This window comes from Rattus norvegicus, chromosome 6, assembly GCF_021556685.1.
Source record: "Rattus norvegicus strain SHRSP/BbbUtx chromosome 6, alternate assembly SHRSP_T2T, whole genome shotgun sequence".
Lineage (NCBI taxonomy): Eukaryota > Metazoa > Chordata > Mammalia > Rodentia > Muridae > Rattus > Rattus norvegicus.
Genome location: NC_141539.1, coordinates 60,890,571 through 60,905,602, shown reverse-complemented (window position 1 = coordinate 60,905,602; position 15,032 = coordinate 60,890,571). Strand labels below are relative to the sequence as shown.

Below are 15,032 nucleotides of genomic sequence, written 5' to 3'. Positions count from 1 at the left end.
GAAAGAGACAGGAAGATCAGATCCGTGAGTAGATTAGTGCTCAATTTAGAAAACTGGCGTTACTCATCACACTGGCCAAGAACAAACACTCCCTGGGCTGTATTAGGCCAGCAATATTCTATTCATTATACAGGCAAAAAGAAAGTCCTCACAGGAATCAAATAATCATTTATATTCAATCAGTTAGCAACTAAAGCAAATATGGAAAGAAAAAAGTCCTAAAATAAAGAAGTAAAATTCTACTTGTAAAAAAAAAGCCAAATTACTGGTATCTGGAGAACATAGGACAGAAAGAGTTCTCACCAGACCAAAGTAAAAGTAATCTTTAGTTGAGAGCTATCAAGGAAGTTGTTTATCCTAGATTAAAATTATATTTTCATTTTTTTATTCTCTTATCATACTGAAATGCATTTGCCTGTCTCTCTCAGTAATGTCTAAAACAAAAGAAAAAAATCAAAGGCACACACACACACACACACACACACACACACACACACACACATGTCAGTTTATAATAATTCACCTAACTATAAAATCTAACAGGATACTTCTGTCTGGTAGTTTTGATTTCTACAGTTTTCATTTCCTTCTAAAATTATATTCTATAAATATCACAGGTAAAACAATGAGGGCATATACTATACTGTATTAGGAAAAGACTAATTATACTTTTTCAGGTCATGGCTAACCGTATTTATATTATTTAGGTAAAACACTGATGAATCTTAAATATCAAATGTTATTAAGAGGGTCAGAGGCAATTGGATTCTATCACCTATGAAGCTCCAAAAATGTGGAAAAAGCACTCTTGCCATACAATTGTCCTGAGATTAGCACATGTACTCAAACATAAGGTAAGAGGCAGATGATGGTTTCCTTCTCAAGATACCTTCACAAGGGAAATCTGTTTCTTTGGAAAGAGAAAAATGGAAAGTAAGAAAGGAGGGAGGAGAGAAGGAGCTTTTAAGAACTCAACAACCTGAACAAGTGAATGTCTATTCCTGATCCAAACTGAATCAAATACAAACATTCCTTTATACTAGTAGGAAGAAGCTGATGTGGCTGGGGAGAGACTATTAGTAGTGGCACATCAACACTGACATGACACACTAAGGAACTGACATTGCACTAACCTATTCTCCATTCTCTATGTTCGTACCGCTACATGGACTTCTCTTTACTCCCAAGAATCCTCATGGCTTCCATGCTTGTTTGTGTCATATCATGTAAACAACCATTATCCTTCCCATCCCTTAAATCACAATTGAGTACAGAGAGAGAGAGAGAGAGAGAGAGAGAGAGAGAGAGAGACAGACAGACAGACAGACAGACAGAGGGACAGAGGGACAGAGGGACAGAGGGACAGAGGGATAGAGGAGGGAAAGAATGAGGTTCTTTAGAGCTCACTGATCTGCCAGATTACCCTAATTCTAGTCCAATGAGAATCATTGTCAAAACACAGGTAGACTGTTTGGAACAACACTCCAGTTTGACTTCTGCTCTCCACACACTTGTATACATAAGTGCATCGCATACACACACACACACACACACACACACACACACACACACACAGTATGCATACCATCCCAACACACCGCTTGCATACCCACACTCTTAATGACAACATATAATGTAAAAGGTAAAAATCTTGAAATAACATTTTAATCACTTTACTTAGGCCAACTAATAATAATCTCATTTGCTCAAAGCAGAGCAGGGATGATTACGCAGTTCAACAATAACCAAAAGCACCTGTTACTGTTCACTATCAACTGGGAGAAGTACGAGTGGCAAACACCTTCCTAAGGAGACTGAAAGGTGAAAACAGTGTTGGCCCACAGAGGCAATAATAAGGCAATAATTAAGTATTGCCAATAGAGAAAGGAGCATCATAATTCAGACAGCTTTTAACTCAGTCGTTTTTAGGTGCTTGGTTTGTGCCAGGAACTTTTCTAACCATTGAAGAAGGATTTGATTTGTTTTATGTATACCTAAAAAGTTGAAGACACAATAGGAGTAAAAGGAAAATGAGAGAGTAACCATGAACGTGGATGCTATAAGCAGGAAAAGACTTGAGGAAGGCAGAGGCAGGCAGAAAAGAGGATTTAGCTGTAGTGAATTACAGCAATTTTCCATTTATAATAAAAAGCTTAACTTAAATGTTCAAATGTTAGAAAAATAAAAGCAACACAAGAAGAACACCATTAAAAAATAGTTTTTGTTTTAACGAAACATTAACTTCAGGAGTGGCAGCGTTTATTTAGATGCTTCGGCGGAGAATGGGGAAAGAAAATATAGTGTGGGTGCTTAGAAGAATGACTGAGAAGAGTGATCACAAATCTATTAAGACATCAGTTTTCCTGGCTCTGTGATTTTGAGCCACATTAAAGAAACGGAGTAAAAATGCACAGGCAGAATGCTCGGTTGAGTCACTTTGGCCAGATGTAAAGTGGTAGGAAATGTACTCTTGCACAGGAAATGAAGATTTGGGGAGACGGATATTGAAGTGGTATGCTAGGTCTTCTCTGGATGGTAAATGCAAGGGAACAAGGTCTGTGGAAGCCCTGGTGCCTGGAGGGAAGGACAGCAGCACATACACTTTCCTTCTTCCTGATTCCTAAGCTGAGTGGTCAATGACTAATGGTTAACACATAACCATTAGTTATGTCAGTGCAGAAATGATGTCTGCTTGAGCAACTGGCTGCTCCCTCTACACACTTTAACCAGTAGTCATGATAACAAGAGATGTGGTAAAGGAACACAACCATTCAGGTTTCCAAGTCAATAGGAAAGATAAGGAAGAAGACAGAAGATACTGACCGGTAGGAAGGTAGGACATTGAAGCTCAAGAAAAAAATCAAACTAAACAACAGAAATCAGTTTATTTACATTTTTCATGCCTCTTTCTAAGCAACTGATTTGAGGTGCACATTGTGGTAAACTGTTATCACTGTAAACTAATGACCACCTACCTCCTCCATCAGTGCCCTCAGCATCTATCATGCTCTATGACTCTGGTAAATAACTTCTGTAACCTTTCAAAATTACAAACTTTCTTCAATGACAGAAGAATTAAAATTCCAGGGATTTCCTCAAGTCTGCATATCTGTTTGGATTGTGACCTGCCCCTGACTTTGGTTTATAGGAATGTTTTCCCCTGTGAGAAAGACAAACACTATCTGTGTGAGTTTTTAGAATAAAGACTACAACCCTAGATATGCGTTGATTATCCTTCTCTTGTAAATTTTTTCTTCATGCTCATCTTCTCATGTCTATGCAGAAATACTAAAATATGTTTCATTTCAGGAAGAAAAAAGTTACTGCAAACCCACTTATTCTCAAGAAACACTTCTATCTTTTTGCAAACTTTTGTGGATAGACTGTGGAATGAGTCATGCTGCTTCCCTCTCTTGAACTCCTCCTCACTCAACTCATTTCATCTGGGCTTTGATTTCCACCCCATGTCGTTACATCTTTAGAAAACCAGGAAACCCCCTGCGCTCAAATATCCCTGCCATATTGTCGGTCCTTGACTCAGTTAGTCTCTCAATAAAGCCTAATGGAGACAATCACTTTGCTCTTGCTATAGGACATTGTTACCTGGCCTTTAGAATCCCCTTGATTTCTGGTATAGTTTTTCTTCTCTATGACAACACAATTTCAATCTTTGCAAGCTATTCTACTACAAAGATATTAGAATTGGACATAATTATTTATTGATATTATCTTTAGTCTCTCTGGTATTTTCCCAGGTATTCAGATCCATGCCATACATTGTAATTACCGACTGAATAAAGAAACGAACCGTTCTTTCCTGGTTTGCTATTCTCATCTGTTTGTTCATTATAGGTCACTGCTCACTCAAGAGTTATAATTGCATAAAATGACAGACACACTGGTACCAATAGGGAAATAAGAGAAAATGATCACTAGATGTTTCTTTATAAGTGTCCTTGTCCTTTTTAAAATGAATTCAAAATTTCTCCTCAAGACTCAATTCAGATTATAATAATCTAATTATTCTATTAGTCTTCTCTCTCCTGGACTCTTATATTACAGATGCCTGCACACATTACTACAAATAGGATGACATTTTCTAATTTCTACAACTATATGTTGTCTTTCACATCTGAGTTTAGGATCCCCATGGTTTCAAGGTCAGATTCTAGCTATAATTTCATTTCCAGAATCATCTATTTAGCATCATGTAGTTGCTAAAAAGGTTTTAAATGGATAGTTGAATGCTAATAAGTCAGTACTTCTTAACTTTCTAACTCCAATTTTCAAAGACATTTTAATAGATGTTCCCAGAATGAGAGACCCTACGATTAACAATAGTACGACTTGCACTTAATCGTCTACCTCCAGACTCTAATATATACTGTGTCTGAAGGGCTATTTCAATGTGCCTTTGGTATTTATAATTTGAGAAGAAATTCTTATCAACCTGATGCTAATAATAAATGAAAATTACATCAAATATTACAGATACTTGCTTTTGTTTGACCATGTCCCTAATGTTAAGAATGAAAGTCCACTTGTTAAAACATAAAATTTAAAATAAAGGACAAATGTAAGATCTTTTCATGCTACGAATCCTCATACTGATAAAACCTCTATGCTAGGAATCGAATGGCATACAATTAAGCACCCAGGTAACTTGGATAAAAAGCTTCATCAAAAGACGCAAAAGATTTATGCCTGAAGACCAAAATCTTTGTACTCCTCTCTACAAAAATAGTTTTGTATAGAGCGCGTTCCAAATGAGAGACTTGACCAGTTGTTGTCAACCTTCCTAACACGGCAACCCCATTTTTAATACAGTTAGTTCCTCATGCTGTGGTGGTTCCCAAAACCACAGGATTATTTTCATTCCTACTTCAGAACTGTAATTTTGCTACCGTTGTGAATCATAATGTAAATATCTGATAGGCAGATGGCAAGGAGACATCTCTGAAAGGGGTTATGACCCACAGGTTGACAATCTCTGCTTTAAACAAATAGAAACCATTGTTCTCTGAATGGCTTTTAGGCTACGGTTCTTTAACAGGTGAAAGGCAGGGACTTCTGCCTGGCAAATAGTTCTAACGTACACCGCGACAAACAAGCTTATGTAACAATAGAACACCCATCCTGGTATTCAGATCTCTTATTAAGAACAAGAGGATAGCAAAGTGACTCATCAGCTGTGTGCTCTCTCTTGATTCTAGTAATTTGGGACAAGTGTGGGGAAGATACAGTTGTTAATGTGCAGCTCTAAATGACAGATGAGAGAAGTTACTAAGCAACATTAAGTACTTGCCTCTTTCTATTCCTTCAAAGCTGTCCAAAGCTGAATAATTCTATAATATAGAGGGGAAAGAAAAGGTAATGTAGGAGTCATGTTTTTGACTGAATGGAAATGTTCTGTTTAATAATTCAGAGAACATGATTAACCGTGAACGCATCAGCTTTGGTCTAGATGACTACGTCAGCTTAGGTGTGATCCCCTGAATTTACTGTCACCTTCTAGCCTCACTGTGAGATACGCAGATTAGAGCCAGAATGAAGAACAACAGGACGGAGAGGGGCAGGTAGCTTTGAGAGAGTCATCCCAATGTTTCTGGCACCCAGATTCTTCCCATGCAACTTGGCTCCTCTGTTGTAAGTATCAGCTCCCAATTCTTAACAGTAAGATCCTAAGAGCAGATCATGAACTTGGCTCCACATTCCGTATGCTTCTTTGGGTGCTTCCCAGTTACTAGAGTTATGGCAGCCTTTAGCACTGTAAGGGTTTCTCTGATTTCCTGACTCATCCTTTGCTGACCCTGGCAGAATTCTTCACAAAGGAAATCTATCAGATACAGAGGCACGGTGTTACCGTGTCTGTCTCTTGATGTGGCAATCTTAGTAATTCCATTTACATAACCCTTAACTGTCTCAGAAGTAGCTGGGCATTGGCTATAGGATTCAAAACCACTTGAAGAAAGTCCAGAGAAGTGAGAATTTTCCAGGTCTCCCTCTCTTCATTAGCCAGCAAAGAGAAGGTTTGGTGAACAGCCAAAGAAGAAACACTCCCTCATGTTCTCTGAGCCAGCAAAACAGGCTGCTGAGTAAACCACCACCTCATCTTTCTTCAGGTTTCGTTTTCAGGTCAAGGATTCTGTAATGGGTTCCCATAGCACCCTCCATTCCTTCTAGTTCATACATAACTCAAAGGCTGTCTGACTGGACAATAGGTTTCCTCACATAAGAGGTGCACATAGGTAACAACAGCAGACTAACCAACATAGAACAAAACAGAATACCATCTGCTGGACTCAATGCACAGCACGAGTATGTTTTCAGAATGTTAGAAAAGTTTAAGACCTCTCATTGTAGTTTTAGAATGGTGTGAATAATTATAATTCCTGAGGTTTGCGTATTACCTACTCTACTCCTTTAGGGGACTTTACAATGCGTTTCTGATTTATCTGTGCTAACAATAACCTCTTTTTAAATATTTCAAGAAAATCATTTTGAGTAAAATAACAAGGAAGACAGTGTAGAAGAAAATGTAGCATAATAAATAACTTTACAAATATCACTAATTTAATATAAAGAAAAATACAGACATTTAGAGTCCCTTTCGGACATTTTTTCTTAATATATCTGAAACAAGATTCCAAATCATCTGGGACTAGAAATAGCTAATATAATCACCTGTCTGTCTGTCTGTCTGTCCATCTGTCTGCCTGTCTATTTGTCTGTCTGTCTCTGTGTGTGTATGTGATTGTATGTGTGTGTATGCATGTGCGTGTGCATGCATGTGTGTATGTGCATGTGTGTGTGTGTAAAGTGTATCTGTGTGAATGTGTATGAGTGGGGCATGTGTATATGTGTGAGTAGATGTGCGTATACCATATGTGGTATGGTATGTGAGGTATAGCCTTGTACATGTGCATGGATGTAAACACATCTGCGTGGGTATGGGGCCTAGAAGTTGACTTCCAGTGTCTTCTTCTATAACTTACCATTATTTTATTTGTTTGCTTGCTTGTTTGTTTGTTTGTTTTCAGTTTTTTTCCTCTGACTTTAAAACTACCTAATTCTAGACTGGCTGGTGAGTGAGTCCCTAGAATCCCCCGACCCTGTTGCCCACAGCACTGGAGTTACAGAGGCCAAGCACCATGCTTAGCTTCAAAGCAAACAAAGGACTTTGAGCTCATGTGACAAACAACTTTCCTCTTGGGTCCTCTCCACTGCCTCATTTTTTTTTTAGTATTTATTACAAATATTCTTTCCTAAACCTCAACATACACAATTAGAGCAAATATTTATGTGAAGTAGGTTTTATTTTTATTATGCCTATTGTAAAAGAAATCTGAGCCACACTTAAATATTAGACTGATGTTTAATCTGGCATTAAGTATTGAGTCCAGGCTGGCATTCTGAATGGAGTCGGAAGCTTTAAACTCTATTTCACAATATTTAAGAAATAAATGAAAAGAAATTCAAATTAGTGTCTTCGTATATTGAGCAGTTGTATGTGAGGTTGATTTTTTTCTCCAAACCGTTATCTATATTTCTATCTCATCATGAACAATCAAAATGGGGAATTGTCTAAAAGCAAAGAAAATAAATTATAAAGCAAGGACCAGCTGCTTTGCTAGGGGAACATCATACTGTGATTACTCATTTAATGAAACTCTAAAGACATTTTAAATCACTAACTCACTTCTCTTCCGACCTGTCCTCCTACTGATTAAAACTCTTATGTGATAACTGATTTATGGGAATTAGAGAGAAGAATAGTATAGAATAATTTGACCTCAGAAGGGACTGTGAAATACATCTTCTACTTGAAAAGTCATGTGCTAGGTTGAATTTACATAGTCATAGGATTTAAATATGTAAAAGAAAAGTAGAATTTATTATCACAAGAACTGAATGCACTTCTTTGGAAGACAGATTGAAGACTGATTTTTCCCTTTATTAACTCTGGTTTCTCCTCTGGTGGCAATGATGAATGCAAAGTTTGGCTGACAGACATGAACAACATGTTCATCAGTTAGTTATGGTTAGGCTGAAACCATAGCTTTAATAAATCTAAGACTTAAAACGATCTGGAAGCTTTGTTTCAGGCTGGGGATGTAGCTTAGACAGTAGAGTGCTTGCTTACTTTTCGAGACATCCTAGGGTTGACTTTGAACACCTCAGATACCAGATGTGGTAGCACACACATGCAATGCCAACATTTAGAAAGTGGAGAAAGAAATAGGAGACATTTCGTCTCACCTTCAGCTATGTAATGAGTTTGAGACTGACTTGGGCTATTTGACAACCTGTTTCCAAATAAATGAACTGTTTTCAACTTCGTGCTATGACCAAAGCAGAGAGCTCCTTTGATACTTCCCTTATTCAGACATTTTGGTTTTATTGTCTGTCTAAAGGTAAATTAATATTTCAACCTCAAAAATTAGATATCAATAACTATTTTTAATTTGTGATTTGCAAATGACATGTTAATTTATTGAATTAGATCTATCTCTTATATTATAAATACATAATAAGAAATCTAAAATGCTCCAAAATTAGGAGCTTCCTAAGTAGAGACCTGAAACATAAACCTTTTCCCTGCTAACTCAATAACATGCAAAGTCTAGGTACAGCCGTACAGATGATCCCATGTAAACTAACCTTCACGATATTTGTACAAATCGTGCATAAGAAATGAATTTGTGCTTTGATGCAAGTCCCATCCCCCAAGATATATTATTGACACAGAGAAATAGCCCCACAAAATATGAAACACACTTTAATTCCCAAGAATTTAGCATAATAGATTCACAATCCAAACTACAGAGGGATGTAAATGTGTTTTGAATGATTTTATAGTGTTTTTTTAATAAGTCCTTTGTATCCCAATTACTTGTCTGCCTCAGACAAATATAATTTTCTGATTTGTTGAGGACATTAGTTTTAACCCTTATAGAAATGGGTTTTCCTTTTATTCAAGAGGCTGAATTCAGTTGGTTGCATCAATCTTACTAAGCTCCAAAACTGGGCTCTGTAAAGCTAATACTTTGAAAATAAACAAGAGGTCTTAGCCCCTGTTCTCAGTAAGGAAACCATATAACGTCTGCCTTTACTGGCAAGAAAAAGCACAAATTGGAGTAACCCCACATATTATAGAGCCAGTAGTTATAATCCGGGCAGAATCTCCATTGTGTCTCATATTAAAGTAGAAATTTAAAGCATAAAGATGCACCTTGAAGGGAAACACTTCAGTGTGAAGGAAAACCAAGAGGAGTTTTTTTTTGTTTTGTTTTGTTTTTGGTCAAGAAATAAATTGCACTCAGAGGAGGAAATGGAAGCAGAAACAATGAAGGTGAGGAGTAGTGTCCACTCTCAGGGTTATAATAACACCAGGGCTTATTTAGTGAGCTTGCAGCTTTTTATTTAAAAACATGATTTGCAGAGACAGCCTGTCTGGATTCAAGACTCAGATCTACATCTACCAACTTGTGACTGTGGAAAAAGTCACTTGACCCTTCTTCCTTTATATCCTCCAGGTTGCTCCTTTATATAATGGGAAGGAAGGATATGGGTAGGATTGGCAAGTTAACGTTACAGTGCAGATTACATGCATGATGCTTGTAAAAGCCCTGTCATGTACGAAGCCCTCTATAATAGCTGCTGTCATTATATTTAAGTCATAAGAAGGTGACAGCCAATGGGCACGGGAGCCAATGTTAATAACTGCTTAAAAATCAACCCTTAACGCTCTGCTTCCACTTTCATTTGTAACAAAAAATGTTACAAATAACAAGAGAATGAATCAGAACTAAAGGCCTGCTTCATCTCTCTCTCTCTCTCTCTGTCTCTGTCTCTCTGTCTCTCTCTCTGTCTCTCTCTCTGTCTCTCTCTCTGTCTCTCTCTGTCTCTCTCTCTGTCTCTCTCTCTGTCTCTCTCTGTCTCTCTCTCTGTCTCTCTCTCTGTCTCTGTCTCTCTGTCTCTCTCTCTGTCTCTCTGTGTCTCTCTCTCTGTGTCTCTCTCTGTCTCTCTCTCTGTCTCTCTCTGTCTCTCTCTCTGTCTCTCTCTCTCTCTGTCTCTCTCTCTCTCTGTCTCTCTCTCTCTCTCTCTCTCTCTCTCTCTCTCTCACACACACACACACACACACACACACACACACGAGAACAGTTCTGTAGCATGGATCCTGTGTATCGAGCATGTTTCTATACTGTCTGACTTTTGAATTAATATTTGCTCCTTGCATTTAGTGTGACTGGCAGCTGTCAGTCAAAATAACCAAGTCAAGGACACTGTGCTTTACATGTAGAATGTGATGCAAACTTCCTGTTAAAAGGCGAACCCTTCATTTCAAATTGTTGCCTCAGATAATCCTTAAAGAAAAATAAAAGTCTGCTGTTTAAATTTAGCATGCCGAGAAAGACCAATCCTGGAATATTGTTTGGCTCTAAGCCTATAACATTGTCATTGCACTCTTGCTTGTTTGCCTCTGTGGGAAGACGATGAGTGACAGTAGCCAGGCTAAGGCTCCTTCACATGAGACAGTTTCCCTAAGGGAATCATTTTGTTTTTATCCTCATTAATTAAAGGGGGCCTTTAGTTACCTGGCAAACTTTTAGGAAACGATTAGGCAAGAACCTTAGGTATTCCATGCATACCATCATTTTATCTCCCCACCTGGTCCTTCCACACGGTATTCTTTATCCGTTTTCTTTTCCTTCTTTTAAAAATATGTAAGGATTGCCCAAAGGGAAACCTAATTAATTTTTACTATCAAACTTTATAGGATATGTCTGAGTCTCTGCTTTATGCTTGACTTTAAAATCTACCCTAAACACAGCCCAAAGAACTTGTATTTCCATGACACACAGGATAAAGCAGGTACCCATGTGTATACAGCAGCTCCCAATGGAGGAGTTCCCTCTTGGAACTTTCAAATCATTTCCTCCCATATTAGCCCCATCATCTTTTGATTCCTGGCACCCACCCCAGTTTCATTTCTACAGTTTGTAAAGACAGAAATCGGAACAGTGACTATGCCAAGTTCGGACTTGGGGTCAATTTAGACTCCAATTTTTGTGGTTTCAATCTTGAGTATAAAGAGAGCAAGGCAATCTCTCTTACCTAGCATGATTTCTCAAGTACGTCCAAATGCCAGTGCCTTCAAAAATGATACACTAAAGCCATCTGAGCCTCATCGGAGTTCTCTCTTAATAGAACAGGTAGCAGAGTGACGAGGAGTGGGACGCAGACCAGGGAGGTTATCAAAGCCAACCACTGTCAACTCTAGTGTCTTGCATATATTCATTTTAAAGTCAATCCTGGGTTGAAATTTCTTTTAAATGGTAGGAAATATCTTCCTTCTATTGCTTTTATCCCATCAATAAGATAACTCATTCAACATGCTTTACCCACAGAACGCTTACGTGAGGTTAAACTTCCCGTCAGGGTTTCAAGAAAGAGAAAAATCTTACAGGAAGCAGAAAGAATATCATTCACAACTTTGCCTGAAGCTTCCTCTGGGCACGTGCTCTTGGCTGCAGGTATTGCTTCTATAGAGATTCGGTAGCTGTCATGCATATACAGATACAGTTCTGATCCTGGAGCCATCCAGGAAAGGATAATGTTCAAATGGTTTCCCTAGCTTGGGAATAGCCCCAGTCATTATTAGTAGGTAGATTTAGACTCAGGGACTAACTTTGAGAGTTCTGACTACAGCTAGATCTTTCTTTCAAAAGCATGCAAGGCAAAAGATGAGTCACAAGCTTCTCGCTTAGGCCAGATATGGTTGCAACAAATTTCACTAATGGTGTGAAAATGAAAATAATTCCTCTACAAAGTGCTTTTAACAATTGTCTTCCCCGATGCAGTACATACTCTTCTTGCAGTATGACAAAAGTGCGAAGCATGAAGTAAACGCATTGCTATAACTTGGCTCTAACAAGCTTCTTTCTTGAAGAACTCTTGATAGATGACTGTGGGATTCTTAGCCAGGTTTCCCTTCAATTAGCTGAATATCTGATTTCAAGCACTCAGTGTCTGTTGTCACTGCTTGGAAACTCACCACAGAATATTCTAACAGTTTTGTAAGGATTCTCTCTCTCTCTCTCTCTCTCTCTCTCTCTCTCTCTCTCTCTCTCTCTCTCTCTCTCTCTCTCTCTCTCCATTGCTATGTATTTACGACCCCTGCATATGTAGAACCACGACAAACATATTCCCTGGATCACAAGCTACTCCTCCTTTCAGAGGGTTACATTCAGGGATTATGCAGGAAAGTTTTTGATAGGCAGAATGGATCCCTAAATAGTCGGATATTTCAAGAACAAAAAAAAAATCCTCAAACGTTGAGTTAGCCTTTATATTTAGAGATTTCTGAAATGAGTGGCTGACTAGTCGATATAATTTTGGTTACTCCTTGACCTGTCTTATTTGTAATAAAGTAATAGGTCAGATAGGTTAGGAAAAGAGTCAGACAAATTTAGACTAAACTGACAGGATAAATGGATTTCCTCCTTTCTCATAACAGCAGATTTTAGAATTACATCGCGTTTCACAACAATTTCTAATTTTAGTATCTTCTTTCTTTCTAAATTTTAGACAGTGTCACACTCCATGATCTAGAACTCCGTGTGTAACTTGGCCTGGCCTCAAATTCTAGTCCTCCTGTTGTAGAGCTGGGGAGGAGAACAGGTGTAAGTCACATCGGACACAGACTTTATTTCAAAAGTTTGAAACCACTTTGACCTATAAAACCTATGATCGTATATACACAATTATGTACTAGAAGATTCTCGAGTCCTGGAGCCTTTAGGTACCTTCTGCTGTAACGATAATATTTCTTGGAATAAAATATAGTGAAACACTCATTTCTCCAGCAATCCTTCAACTAAGTAGAAGACATCTTCTCTACTTAAGTTTTTTTTTTCCTTCGGTTTTTTTTTTTTCCTGTCATTAAAAAAAAATTGGTGGTGGTTGTGGGGTAGATTTTTTCATGAGAGAAAAACTGGCCAGATAATCTCAACTGTTTTAAGTTAACAATTTCTATTTTCCATTTAGAAAGGACCTTTAGGACTCTGCCAACCTCCTTGTTTATTCGGTAATTTGCTTTACAATAGGCTGGCCCATGCTGACCTATTTTTAAAAGAGTTGGTTATCTGCACTTTGAATAAACTGGCTGGAGTTGTTTTGGAAAGTTCTTAAGCCTTCATTTTCTTCTGCCAGCGAACACAGCCCTGTTTAGTAGCTAAGTACAATGGCATCTACGTGTAAAATCAGCCCTTTCAAATCGTAAGTATTTCAAATGATACTGGTTAGGCGCTGGAGACGATGGTAGCAGGAAAAACCCTGGAGGCTCTCCACCCCTCCCACCGAGAAGAATCTGAATGTTTAGCCAGATCATCCGTGTCAGTCGCCCAGACTGTCATTAAGCAGCTAGCTGTAGATCAAGTTCACCTTTAGTTTTAATATTATAAAAGTAAACGACATGCTTGTTTTGTTTGCTTCTTTGTTTACAAATTAGGAAATGAATCTAGAATGGAATTTAGGACAATCGGGGCATTTAAAAATCGAAGCCGGCTTCTTCGATTCCTCACCATCCGCCCCCACAGGCAACCTTCTATCTCGTCAGTAACTTTCGGGAGGTCACACTCGCTCGCCAGTCTCATTGCCTGGAATCACAATGAAATGAGCACTTTCCCCAGACTTAGCTAACATTAGGTTCCCTGCTGCAGATAACAGGAAGGCGACCGATTAACTAGCACAGAAGTCAGGGACACAAAATGCTTTCAGATTTGCGTGGAAAATCTGAAGCTCTGCTTTCCTAACTTTCCTCGCCATTTCTTCTCAGCTTCCCTTCCCCCGCACCACATACCCAGAGGCCACTCAAACTGCCAACCGTGCTGAGTTGAACTTACTGCAGCGTGATGCAGGCGAAGGCTAGGCGCATCTCTGAAGCGAGAGCGACAGCTTTTCCGGAGAGGAACTGGGACCAGCCGCCTCTCAGGATCCTTTCCAATTCACACGCTCTCCTCTCAGTCAGAAGGCTCCCACACAGCCCGGCTTCCCCCAAGAGCAAAGCTTCAAGAACTCTGCTCAGAGCATCCTCCTCCCTGCTGCCACCCCCTTCCAGAACGCACGGCCCGTTGGAACTAGTGACTGAAAGATGGAAGTCTTCTTCCAGGCGACGGCACGGGCTGCCTGCAACCCACCACTCCCAGATCATTTGCAACTCAAAAACAGCGGAGGCTGAGAGCTGGAGGCTTCCGGAGCCTGAAAGTCAATTTTGGCTTCTTCTCTTCCCCACATCTCACTCCTCCCACTTCACCCTCCCCTGCCGAGGCCACCTCCAGTCCTCGGGTAGTCCGCACAAGCTAGGTATTGCAAAGGCTTCTTTCCTTATGCAAAGCACTAAGTATCGGGAATGAAACTGAATTTGTCAGAGAGGAAATACCTGTTGTCCGTGCCTATTGCTCTTCTCTCATCTGTCGTGGTCCAGAATTTGTGTGAGAACGCGTTGATTCGGGATGTGTGTGCAATGTGTGTGTGTGTGTGTGTGTGTGTGTGTGTGTGTGTGTGTGTGTGGTGATGAGGCGGCGGCGGTCTGCTTGGCTGCAAGCTACAGCCCTGCCTGGCTGCTGAGGCTGCTTTTGCTACTATAGCCCTTGGAGCACAGAGGGAAATAAGACAAGGAGACAGGGCTTCCCAGCTGTTTAACTGCTGGCTGAGTTATGATCAGAAGGTTGGGAAAACAGTGAAGCCATCAGGAGTTGTTATTGAGACTTCGAGCTGGATTTTCTGCAATTCCTATCGTTTAGTGTACATTTGTCGCTCCAGCAGAAACCTGATGCTGGACTACCCTCTCCTTATTACTAAATTATACTCGGACTGGCTACTCAGTCGCTGCCCACTCACCTCATCCATTTAATGCTCTCCCCTTGCCTCATCCCTGCTTGGTGACTTAGAGCAGGTGACTGGATGGTTGATAGGATTAACTACACAGGCAATTAACTGATGGTGAAGAAGAAAATTGGTGTGTAGTT

The 15,032-nt window shown here is 39.4% G+C and overlaps 1 protein-coding gene across 11 annotated transcripts in view; it reads right to left on the bottom strand.

The window, feature by feature from the left end:
- The window catches only part of Dgkb (diacylglycerol kinase, beta), a 756,364-nt gene extending 741,701 nt beyond the window's left edge, over window positions 1-14,663 (bottom strand). For 5 of the 11 annotated variants that reach the window (XM_087554406.1, XM_087554413.1, XM_087554409.1 and 2 more), the window contains exon 1: window positions 13,908-14,219. The gene's annotated coding sequence lies outside the window, so the exon portion shown is untranslated. 11 annotated transcript variants of the gene reach the window in all.
- Between the last annotated feature and the right edge of the window lie 369 nt (window positions 14,664-15,032).